The sequence below is a fragment of the Notothenia coriiceps genome, unplaced genomic scaffold (assembly GCF_000735185.1).
Source record: "Notothenia coriiceps isolate Sejong01 unplaced genomic scaffold, NC01 NC01_scaffold00012568, whole genome shotgun sequence".
Lineage (NCBI taxonomy): Eukaryota > Metazoa > Chordata > Actinopteri > Perciformes > Nototheniidae > Notothenia > Notothenia coriiceps.
This window is the reverse complement of record NW_011345269.1, coordinates 427,891-439,352: the sequence shown is the minus strand read 5'-3', so window position 1 is coordinate 439,352 and position 11,462 is coordinate 427,891. Positions and strand designations below refer to the sequence as shown.

The 11,462-nt window shown below is 41.6% G+C and overlaps 3 protein-coding genes across 5 annotated transcripts in view; 2 read left to right on the top strand and 1 right to left on the bottom strand.

Moving 5' to 3' along the window:
• zbtb38 (zinc finger and BTB domain containing 38) overlaps positions 1–10,742 on the bottom strand; it is an 18,117-nt gene extending 7,375 nt beyond the window's left edge. Inside the window, exons 1-2 of one of the 3 annotated variants that reach the window (XM_010773435.1) lie at positions 10,451–10,742; positions 9,758–9,919 (exon numbers count right to left, since the gene is read on the bottom strand). The gene's annotated coding sequence lies outside the window, so the exon portion shown is untranslated. Of the gene's footprint in view, positions 1–7,154; positions 9,120–9,757; positions 9,920–10,450 lie in introns of those variants that run through there. The other 2 variants (XM_010773436.1, XM_010773437.1) reach the window with 2 other exon arrangements.
• Positions 1–11,462, top strand: part of pde6d (phosphodiesterase 6D, cGMP-specific, rod, delta) — an 818,526-nt gene that overhangs the window by 427,985 nt on the left and 379,079 nt on the right. The gene's annotated exons all lie outside the window — the stretch shown is intronic.
• Positions 1–11,462, top strand: part of LOC104947449 (caskin-2-like) — a 174,944-nt gene that overhangs the window by 45,008 nt on the left and 118,474 nt on the right. The gene's annotated exons all lie outside the window — the stretch shown is intronic.

Genomic DNA, 11,462 nt, shown 5'->3' with positions numbered 1-11,462 from the left:
AAAAAACAATGACAGTATCATATAAATATGGACAATTCTATTAACTCAGAGATTACAGAGTAATTATTGATATTACTAGTTATAGTTCCACACCGGACATTGGGTGACTCGACTCCAATAAAACCTCGAGAGTCCTCTCTCGGAGAGAAGGTGGACAACACTTTTCGAGAAATTTAAGCAATCGTATCGATCGATTACAATTTATACAAGAAATAAGACGCGCCAGGTCCTGCTCTTCTTTTTCGAAATTTTACTCTTTTACCTCAGAACTCTTCTAAGTTTACCCTATGAAATTAAATTTTTTCCGCCCTCACATGTACTTCTTATACCCGTTTTTGTCGACACTAACCGAGAGAGCTCGTCTTCTCTTCCCCCCCCAGGATGGGGCAAGCACGGCAATATAATAGGTAGACGACCGAGGAGGGGCGGTCGGCGAGCGTGAGCAGGAGAATACAGGCAACCAACTAAATTTGTCTCCTAACATGAAAAGTGAAGTTATACGAATGTGCGCCGAAAAGAGGAGGTATAAAGAGAAAGTAGTGAAGTACATTGTGAAGCTTTACGCAATTAGTTATGAGATTTTGTATGTCTTTTTGAATGCCGACCAACCAAAGGCCTACAAAGTGTACGCATGCGAGCAGCACATTTGTTATTACCTATAAGTTTATTGACTGAAAGTAAATATAAGTCGTAAGCCATCAATAGAGCTGTAGATACAACATCACAATTTAGTCATCCAAGCAAAAACGTGGTAGGTACAGTAAAGCGATGATGTTAAGTGGAGAAATCCTTTAGCTATATAATCGGCATACGATTTACGATTGGCATCTACTTCCTAAAAGTCTTATTTTCGAATGACGACACGTGGTTCTTAAAGACCAAAAAGAAAAATAACAAGAATAGAGTTTGAAAGGGAGTGATTTGTAAAATATCCCAAAGAAAAATCTGTCATTGTCAGATGGTATATTACGCTGTTTTTTTTCTGCTTCGAATAGTTCTCTCTTTTTTCACCATACCTGTGTTTGCATCACTGATTAAAGAAATGGTAGAAATGATTCTAATCAGAATTTTGAAACCTTCCTTCCTTCCCTCCCTCTAAATATATCAATAAGGATGTGATGTTCTTGACTCATACAAGTTTAAGAAGATAATATTTGTTTTAAAGAATTAAAAGCAATAAACAACAGCAACAGGCTCTGTAACCAAGGCAACGTTAGCCTAACATGTATGTTAACAGGTAAGATAGCTGTTCACACTATCCATGTATATTTTCTACTTTTTGCAATGCTATGTTATTTCTATTTAAGATGTTTACATTTTCGATTGTTTAATTCTAGTCTTTTAACTGTCTAATGTACAATGCCTTGTCTTTTGCTGCTGCCGCGTTAACATTTCCCCAATTGGTATCAATAAAGTACTTCTTATTTTGTCTTAATCCTCAAATATTAGCACATTTTACTTAAAAAAAACAAAACACATTGATGTAACTACATACACATATCGATATGTTGTATACATATTGTAAATCAAAACCTTTATTGACCAAAAATTGCATTTCTATCCTGTTATTAATGCATTCAAATCGTGATTCAAATGGCCCGCCACAAACTTCCGGGAACTTTCTGAGTCTCTCTGAACCACGTGACAATCAAGCATTTTGGACTTCCGCTGTCGCAACTCTTCTCTCTACATGGTGCTGGACCAGCCAATCAGAATTGAACTTCTCGAGTTCTCCGATTGGTTGGTTTCGTGGCACATTTGTAACGCTGTGACAACTTGAGCGAGCAGGCAGGCAAAGCTGAGCGCGCACAGGGTGGAGAGGTCGAGCGAGCGAGGGAGAGAGAGCGCGTGCAGCGGTCTGCTTGCGCACGGAGCAGGAGTTTTATGAGAGAAAATATATTTCTCTGTGCTCAAAAATGTTCAAGTGTGCGCTCAATCGCATTTTCTATGCTCAACATGTTTCATTGCGTGCTCAGGATAGAGGCACAAATATAACGCCATACAGAGGCACAAATATAACGCCATACAGGGGAGGGACAACTGATTTAGTATGAATAGCTGCTAAAAATGTACTTGCATTTATTAAATGTCAGCTAAAAGAGCAGTGAAATGAAAAACCTCTTCATTTTCTGTGAAGATATCAACAGTACTTAATGTCAGCAAAACATTACAATTATATTTACAATGGACTACGCTTAGCTAACAGACTAATTTCCACCACTCATGGACCACACCCACCTTTTCTTTTCAAAACTGGGGACTACTGTCAGCCCTTTAGCCTCCCTCTGTTGTCTTTCTCTCCTTTTCTTTTCTTTTTTTGAAGCTTACTTTGTTAGTCGTTGTTACAGATGGACATTCACGTAAGTACTAGCATCACTTCTCACATGCTCTCACTCTCACTCTGCCGAAAGTGGGTGCGGCACAGCGTTGGAGGCAGGACCAAACATTACATCTAAAATAAGAGGGGGGTGTACGGAGGCTTTGGATGGTTAACTTTGGAGAAAAAAGTTAAATGATATCGTAAGTAGTTGTATTTACATTCATCATTCAACGTTATATTAATGTTAATTATTGATGATTGATGAAAGGTTACTAAATATCATTTTTCTTAATGTTCTAAACATTTTGGGGCCCCTGTCAGTCAGGCCCTTAGAATCGTCCTAACTTTTCACCCCCTGTACGGCGCCCCTGCACTGTGTGGTGGAGAGAATGAATACTGACCTACATATATTCAAGAAGGTGGGTAACTTATTCCTTCAAACCGGATGTTTGTGTAATATTCGTATTTCATTTTACTCTAAATGGGACCATCATTTACAAAGACAATATAAATGTTGATTTTCATATATTTATTGTGGAACTAAAGTCATGTGAGGTGGTAGGTCATTTTCTTAAAGATTCCAATATGATTAGACACTTTTTTGCAACCAGTTTGGCTAATTGAAAATAATGCAGTCTGAGCACTTATTGGTTCCAGAAAGTTGCCGCTTGAGCTGTTTGGAAGGATTACAGCTTACGTACCTTCACTTAGTTATATTGCATTACATGACATTAAATTAGATGTTACTTGTGTAGACTCTTTTATCCAAAGCGACTTACAACTCAATACTGTAGACAATCCCCCACTGGGAGCCATTTTGGGTGGAGTGTCTTGCCCCAGGGACACAACGTCATGCTGACTGCAGTGGAACCTGTGTTCCCCTGACCCACTGCGCCACACGGCCTCCCGGCGTTATTTATGTCTGAATGAGCTGTACATTAGGCGTGTTCACACCGCGAGTCTTTTCCCACTTAGTCCGAAAAGTTTCTGAAATTCCCACACCAAAAAAACCAACAAAATTAGTTCATCAGAACCTTTTTACCCGCCTTTTCCGTCCCTGCTAGAGAAGCAGGTACTTCGTGGGAGAAAAGTTCCCATGTCTGGCTGGGCAGGAATGCGAAAACCACGCCCCGGTAAAACAAAACAAAAAAATGGTGAAGCCGCCATTTGTATATCCTCGCATTAGCATATTAGCTTGGCATGTAGCCCAGCGCCACAAACGCAGAGAGAGGTAACTTATGGCACACACGATAAAGAAAACATGGGAGCTGGAATGAGAGGTGTCGCGTTCTGCGATGTTACTACTGAAGCCAGTCCCCAACTCCGGGTGACTTCCGGCCGGGCACTTCGGGTGGCAGTATACGCCGTGAAAGTGTTTGGGGCGCCTGCCGAGTAAACCCAAAAGCAGAGAAGAGAAGTGAATTACGGCTTCATTTGCCTAATCCTCCCCAGGAACTTATTCCGGTGGAACGCAGTCGTATGCGAAATGAAATAAACAGTTCTCAAGTGAACTAAGTGTCAGTAAGCCTGAAAATACTGTGAGCGTAGAAGCGGCCGTAGTAAATTGCGAGAATGAAGGAAAGCGTGTGTACATTATCAACTGGATACTCAGGCGATGAACATTGTGTCGAGAAGATTGACGCCCTTAGGTGGTGATGATTCTCCATGATTGATCAGCCTACAGACAAGACTATCAAGATGCTGCCTTAGTTGTGTCCAATTTTTCCATGAATGTTTGTAACCACCAATTGTCACGTGTGTACACCTGTGGTCGAAAAATACAGAATGCTGTTTCCTTTATTGTATTAGCCTACTACTTGGCTGAGGATTGAGTATTGAAAGTGTGGATGAGATTGTTGATGATGTTGGAAATTGTTGATGATATTGGTGATGTTGTTAATGTTGTTAATGATGTCAGGAATTATGTCTTGAATGTTGTTGTCATTATTGTTGTATTATTGTTGTATGTTTTAAGTGTCCGGACCCCAGGAAGATTAGCTTGGCAAGTAGCAAAAGCTAATGGGCGATCCTTCTTAATAAACACTAAACATCAAACTAAATTGGCTGTCATGTGGCATGTACCCAAGAGATCATTTAGGCGCCTGTAGGATTGAAAGGACATTTTATAATTCATTGGTGAACGATGAATCCTAAAGACTTTCGGTGATTCTCTGACTTCTTACTTTGGAGCTGACCCTTTTTGAAGTTTTCTCGCAATTTTTATCGAGTTCCCTAATTATTCCCTTAAATCCCACTTTATTAGTGTAGGAGTGCTTTAACATTGGAAAAAGTCTCTCTTGTATTGCCATCACTGAAAGGGACATGAAGCAAGGAATGATGGGGTTGCGGCTTGGTTGCCCTCAGGGATGTAGATTTGTCTAACCAAGTCAGTTTGATATAATATTTAGTATGTTTGTTCTAACCGTTTATAATGTTGTGTTCAATCGTGTAAAAACTTGTCACATGCTTTNCGAATCCTCAGTTTATGATTTATAACAACATACTAACAAGCTAAGGTCTAATTACGCAACCAACTCTCACTGCATTTCCTGTTATAGTCACAAAGAAATGTAATCTATTGATTCGTGTTTGTTTTCATCTGTTTTCAAATAAGCAAAGTCTTGGTTTTCAGAATATTAAACTTGTTTCAGCAAATTCAGATGATAAATACAACTTTGAAGCTTGTGACGGCATAATTACAAGCAGAGAACGGACTAATGTAACATCACAGCAAGCATAACAAGCCGGTGTTTCTTGTGAGTGTTTCCCCGGTACACAAACGCAAAAATACACAAACACACTCGCGAGCTTCCCCCAGACCAGTAATACAAACGAAAATGTGTCTTCGCGTCAATGTGACTGATTTCGATAGAGCAAGTCACATTTGGTTTAGGCACGAAACATACTACCAGTAGAAATACATTGCTTTCAAAATCGCTCTGTGTCGAATCAATAGATTATATTTCGTGACTATAACACGAAATGCTGTGAGACTGGGTTGAATTGAAAGTGAGTGCTTCATCCTCTGAACACCACACGAATGGCGACTGTAACGCTCATAACATAGGTACGCTCCTCTGAAATGATTGTCCCCTGCAATTATTATTATCCCTCATCGAGTTCGCTATTCAGCTCGTTAGCTTAAACAAACGTAACATGCAACGTTAGCCTAATCTAAAATGCTCTACTACGGCGTACCTTTCATGTGGCTCGTCAGCGCAGACTCTCGCATCGTTATTTTTGCAAACTTTGCAGGAGGCTACTCGTGGGCTTGACCCTCGTCTTAGCCATGGCTTGTATTTGTCTTCTGCTAGCCAACGCTCGTTGAAACGGCAACCTCCTGGCACACTGTCATCTATCACTCTCATCAGAATGCCCAGGTCACACGTAACACAAACACTTGCAGGTCGCGCGCATAGCGCGGGAAGGCCGGAGCGGAGCTGTTTTATGTAGAAGCGAAGCAATTATTTTCTTTTAATCTAAAAAGCGAACTATTCAGTCAGACAGCAATTTATTGTAAAAGTAAAGCATTTACATTTTCAAGCACTTTATCTCAATTTCAAGCACCATTCCCAAAATTCAAGCACTTTCTCAACCTTGAAAACACCACGTCAAATTTCAAGCATTTTCAAGGATTTCAAGCACCCGTACGAACCCTGAGAGAGCTGTTTTCAAAGTCTCTATGTTGTAAACTCCTTCTTTGTTTTTGGTGCTTTATGAGTGAAAAACAGGTCAAAAAGTGCTTAATTTGTCATGATATGAGATTTAATCTGTTTCAATTATACTGTGAAGATGGTCCCAAGCTATTTTAAATCAAGAGGCAGCTCCATTTTATAACTAATTTGTTTCGTGTTTTAAAAATGTTACCATACGCATCATCATTTGGAAATGAAATACATTTTTTTATTTTAATGGACATACATTCACAGTATTGCTCATTTACTTCCAAGGAGTTTACGTAACTAATAAGTGATTTCATTTAAAAAAAAAAAAAATCAATTTTGTCCTCGTGCAACAAATACAATATGGCCGCCATGTTTTTAAGCCTCTCCATCGGCTGAAAACACAGCCTCCTGCCTTCTTTCTCAGACAGGCCTCCGTTGTCATGGTAACATGCTATGGCGCAGCACTTATTGGGATTCAGCCTGATAGCAAATGAGTGTGTTTAGCTGTCCGGGTGTTCGGTCCCCTCTCTCCCACAAACATCCTGCCCTCTCTGAGAACCTGCCGCTCGCAGCCGTCCACAGAGCGACGAGGTTTGCCTTTGTCTCTGCCTCAATGTACTTTGTGTGTGTGTGTGTGTGTGTGTGTGTGTGTGTGTGTGTGTGTGTGTGTGTGTGTGTGTGTGTGTGTGTGTGTGTGTGTGTGTGTGTGTGTGTGTGTGTGTCTTTGTCTGCAGCAGAAATGCTACCCAAAGGACTTTCTCATCTGATAACAGCAAATGATGCTTTCAACTGATTTCTGCTGTTTACATAAACGTTTTTTCATCTATGTGGCTTTTTTTACTTAACCACTGTAATTTTTCAGACTTTACACCAGTATTGTTGTGTATTGTATAACACATGCTGAGCGGAAATGTTTAGGATTGTGCCACACCCACCCTACACTTTCCCTTCAAAGCTCATGTGATATTATTTTTCTTTTTAAGTCTCAAACTGTGAAATAAAAATCCCCACACAGTGAACCACAAACCAAGAAAATTACAGTATAGTATAGACACAGTGTTGTCAAACAAAGAGCGAAACGTCAAAGCAAAAGCCACTTCACGCTTCTCTGCAAAGTGCACTTCCGCTCAGAAACAGGTAACGAATTGAGGGAAACCGTGCAAACATACCTTAGAAAATCTGAGAGAATGATGCACGGCGAACAGGAAACGGTGTCATGCAGTGTCCCTTCTCTAAAGCCCTCAATATACAAACTATACGTGAAAAACAGTTTTTTGAGAGCAAAGCGAAAGTAGTTTTCTTTCTATGATGGTCGCTGAACAGTGGTGCTGTCAGAAGCAGATCTTTTTCTGACGTCTGTCTTCCTCTCCCTCCCTCTCTATCTGCAGATGACTCCCGTTTCACCGTCCTTCGCCTCTCTCCATGCAGCCTGGGTCCTGAGCTACATCTACCCTGCCGTCCTCTGGCTCTCCATCTCCTGTCCTACTACACCAACAACTCGCAGTTCATACGGCATGTAGCTAAACCGGAGTATGGGTCTGGCTCTTCGTGCTAGCTGGGCAACTGAAGCGTTCGTTGTGGAGCCACTGAACAGGAAGCTGCAACTTTTATTAAGCGTGGCAGAGGAGTGTAGGGAGAGCGGAGAGATGCTGGGTGCTACATCACACATCAGCTCTGTGCTCAATGATACAGCCTGATAGAAAGCGCTCAGCTGCATTGCTGGTGGCAGCGCAGAGTGAGGGGCACGCTGCTGTACTAATGCTGAATTAAATATCTCCAGCAGTATCCCGCTGCATCCATGTTGACCAGAAGGAACAACGTCATTTGCATGAAATAAAATCATCTCACATGCACCTTGAATGCATAACGCTGCACCATCTGCTTCATGCACACATCGTGTTTCCGTGCAGCAATATGTAACACCAAAGCCTGTGCTTACGCAGACACTGTGGTTAGGTAATGCAGAGCCAGAGAGAGGACGGATGTTCATCGATGCTTTTTCTCACTATCGCAGTGAGCTTGCAAACAACAGTCCTGTTATTAGAGGGGATTCTCAGTGTACCTATATAGAGGCTGCTGATTGATGCAAAGGCAGCAGATGCGTCAGCACTGCAGACGAGGGGGAGGGGAGGAGGCTGAACCCGACGTGGCACTGTGAACCTCTCGCTAGCCTCTGAGGACACAAGCAGCTCTTTAATTTACACAACTGAGTGCAGTCATATCACTGTGTGGTCTTTCCTAATGCTGGCTGAGACCCACCTTACAACAGTTTGAAATCAAGTGCATTTCTTGTACCAATAACTTCAAAAGACTGAGTAGCAGGTGCCATATCATTATGCAGGCTCGTACTCACTGCCCTAAAGGAAGGAAATAAGCTATTCATGGGGTGTTTGTGCTTTTGATCTTAGCTTCTGTTATGTCCTGTTCCTTCTTCTGTACATTACATTGTGTTGGTTTCGTGATGCACAAATACTCAGTCTTCTATTTTTGCTGCAGACAGCCTCCTTGAAGACCCCTATATTAGCCTGGGCAGCAGCCAGAGTACTAAGTACTAAATAAGAATCCAACGCAAAAGTGGCTTCAGTACATACTTTCTATAACTGGAGCTATACAAGCTGTGGAAACCTAGGAGGGGGGGTCTGGCTAGAATAGAAGTGGGATGCAGCAACCACCACAGCTGATTGATTAACAGAGGCTGCTGTCAGTCAAGCATGTCAATGTCATAGAAATAACGTTTACGTCACAGCAAAGACAGACATAATATGAAGTCACATGAACAAACAACACCCAAAATATTGTGAAGGGATAGGAGTAGTTGGAGGTTAACTCTAGTTATATGTATGTCAAGCCAAACCAGGTTTTATTTAAAGATAATATATACAGTTTTATATTTGTAACATTTAACATGGCGTTTCTTTTATTAGTAACTCTGATGATTTGAACTGGATGCAGGTTTTGATGGTGGGCAGACTGATCATTTGTCAACAACCTAGTGGTCTTTCTAACATAAAACAATCCCTTAACATTGCCTGTACGCTATGTACGACATATAATTGTCCAATAATTCATGTAAGCCGAAGTTCATCTGCATTAAGCCAAGGAAATAAAGGCTTTTAAATGATTTTTAACTCCTACATATGGTGGACTATTCAGCCATTGTATTTTGAACTGCCTGGGCCATCCTAAATATGTTCCATAATCTAGGGTTGACAGAATTGAGAACCATTATTCAAGCTATGTTAATTAAGCTTTGTTAGTTTAATGGTTTTCAACATAACACAATACTAAAACAATTGTAATAATGCATGTAAACTGAAAGGCATTTGCGCTCATCTAGCATACACGGTCCACGGGATTGAGAACCATTAGTAAAGCTTTACTTTTTCAAAGAACTGAGAAATCGTTCCAAATTGGAATCAAATCACGGTCATTACTGAAAGCTGAAATTTGAAATACTTTGTAAGCAAAACCTTGTTCGTCACACTTGTCATCGCAGCTAGTTTGTGTCAGGATATACAGGCCTGTGATGCTCCGTAAGCTACAGCCTGTAGAGACGTCGATCAGCGGGGAGGAAGAGCAGGCCTCATCCTCATTCTCAACGCATTCACACTCTTAGCATAGAAAGACATTCATCCCTGGTAGCATTTATGTGACTGCCATTACCCGCACTCACACTTTGAGTCGCCTACGAAGATGTCTCTGTGTGGAAGGTCTTGTCTCTGTGGAAGTCTCTCTGGTGTTTGTTTAGGAGGAAAAAGACATTGACTATTACCCGGCTGCCGTTCTCCCTTTGGAACCAGATCAGACCTTCATCATCCTCGCTCTTCCCGTCTGTGTATTCTGGTTTCCTGATTGGACTGTGTTGAGCTGTCTTCTGGAGGGCTGCTGCCACTGCTGCGTCACTCCCGCTGCATCCCTGACCCACAAAGAGGAGCTGTGAAGGAGGGGTGTGTGGAGGCAAAGGATAAGCTGGAAAGAACGGCTGTACACCGCTCCAGCAAACAAATGGATGAGGCTTCCGCTCTGCCTCGGTTTGGGGCCTAGTTGCTGCGACGGTATTCAGGAAGTGGCTCTGGGAGACAGATCCTTTATTGTTACGTAATGAATATTTTTCCTCCTAGACCAGACTCGGCTCAGAAGGCGGTATCCAATGTTCAGTAGCTAATAATAGGCCATAGTGGCGACCAGTCGAGACTGTACGCAGTTATGTCAGATCATTCCAACACCTAGCTATCATTTGGATGGAAGACTATTTAATATTGAGGGGAGTTCTAAAATAACACAGGAAAACCACACAATCTTCGCGTCGCTTAACACCGGACAATTACTAATGCTTGTGTTTCTATTTTTGTCATCCTTTAGTGACAATAAGAATCAAAGACAGTATTTAAGACTGTCTTGCTAACATTTATTGTACCATATGTTGTCCACTAAGGTACCTGTTAGAAAAAGAAGCAGTGCATACCTTAGTCTTAGGTTACTGTAGTTGGCTTGTACAGGTTTCAGTTGAGGTAGGACCGGTGTAGCTGATGCCCCTACAGAGCTGTTTGTGCAATCCAGAAAAGTGTGTTCTGGTCTATAGGCCTGGACATGGTTACCAGAATTACTTGTTTTGCACACGTTACCTAAGGGTTTATTTGCTTATCTTCCTCCTCCCATCATCTGACTCTAGTTTTCATTGCCATGTTGCTCCCTCTGCTGGCTGCACACATGACAAGCACAGAGACCATGTTAAACCCAGGCTGGCTGTAAGCAAAGAGGGGCCGTTTCTCAATCGCGAGGATACTTGCTTGGTAGTCGCATACTTCCAAGTCACTTCCTTCAGAAACGAAGCAAGTATACTTCCAAGCCACGGCTTCGGAAAACAAAGAAGAATGGAACAGGCTAACAAGTGTGCCACTCTCTCTAACGGTTTCAACATAAACTGTACCGAAAATAAATACCTCATGATGTCTATCTAATTATGAACTTGCTTTACTTTCACGGAACACATTTTTGGTGATAACAAATGTAACAAAGTAACATATTTAACACATGTTCTACGCCACTACACACTTACATTTAAATGTGTGCTGTGCTGCGTTGGTTCAGCCATTCTCCTCAAGGGTTTTTGAAATTGGTCCGTGCGCAAAGCATTGTGGCGATTTGAAGGACGCGAAGTCTACCCATGTGCAGCCTCGAAATTACCCCCAAACCAAGGACGTGGCCTCGGTGGAATTCCAAGTATACTGGAGATTGGAACAGTCCTTTGGCGGCACTCGATGACGTAGTATCCTTGAAATATTGTCTTGGAAGCCAGTTTCCTCGCGATTGAGAAACGGCCTCAGAGTAGGCCCTGCTGCCCGCAGGTGCATAAGGGTGCATTGCACCCTCAGTTGAGTCGTTATGCACCCTCTATTTAGAAAAAATAGAAAAAGTAGAAAAAGAAAGAAGAAAAGTGAAACATATTACATATATAATAATAATAATAATAATAA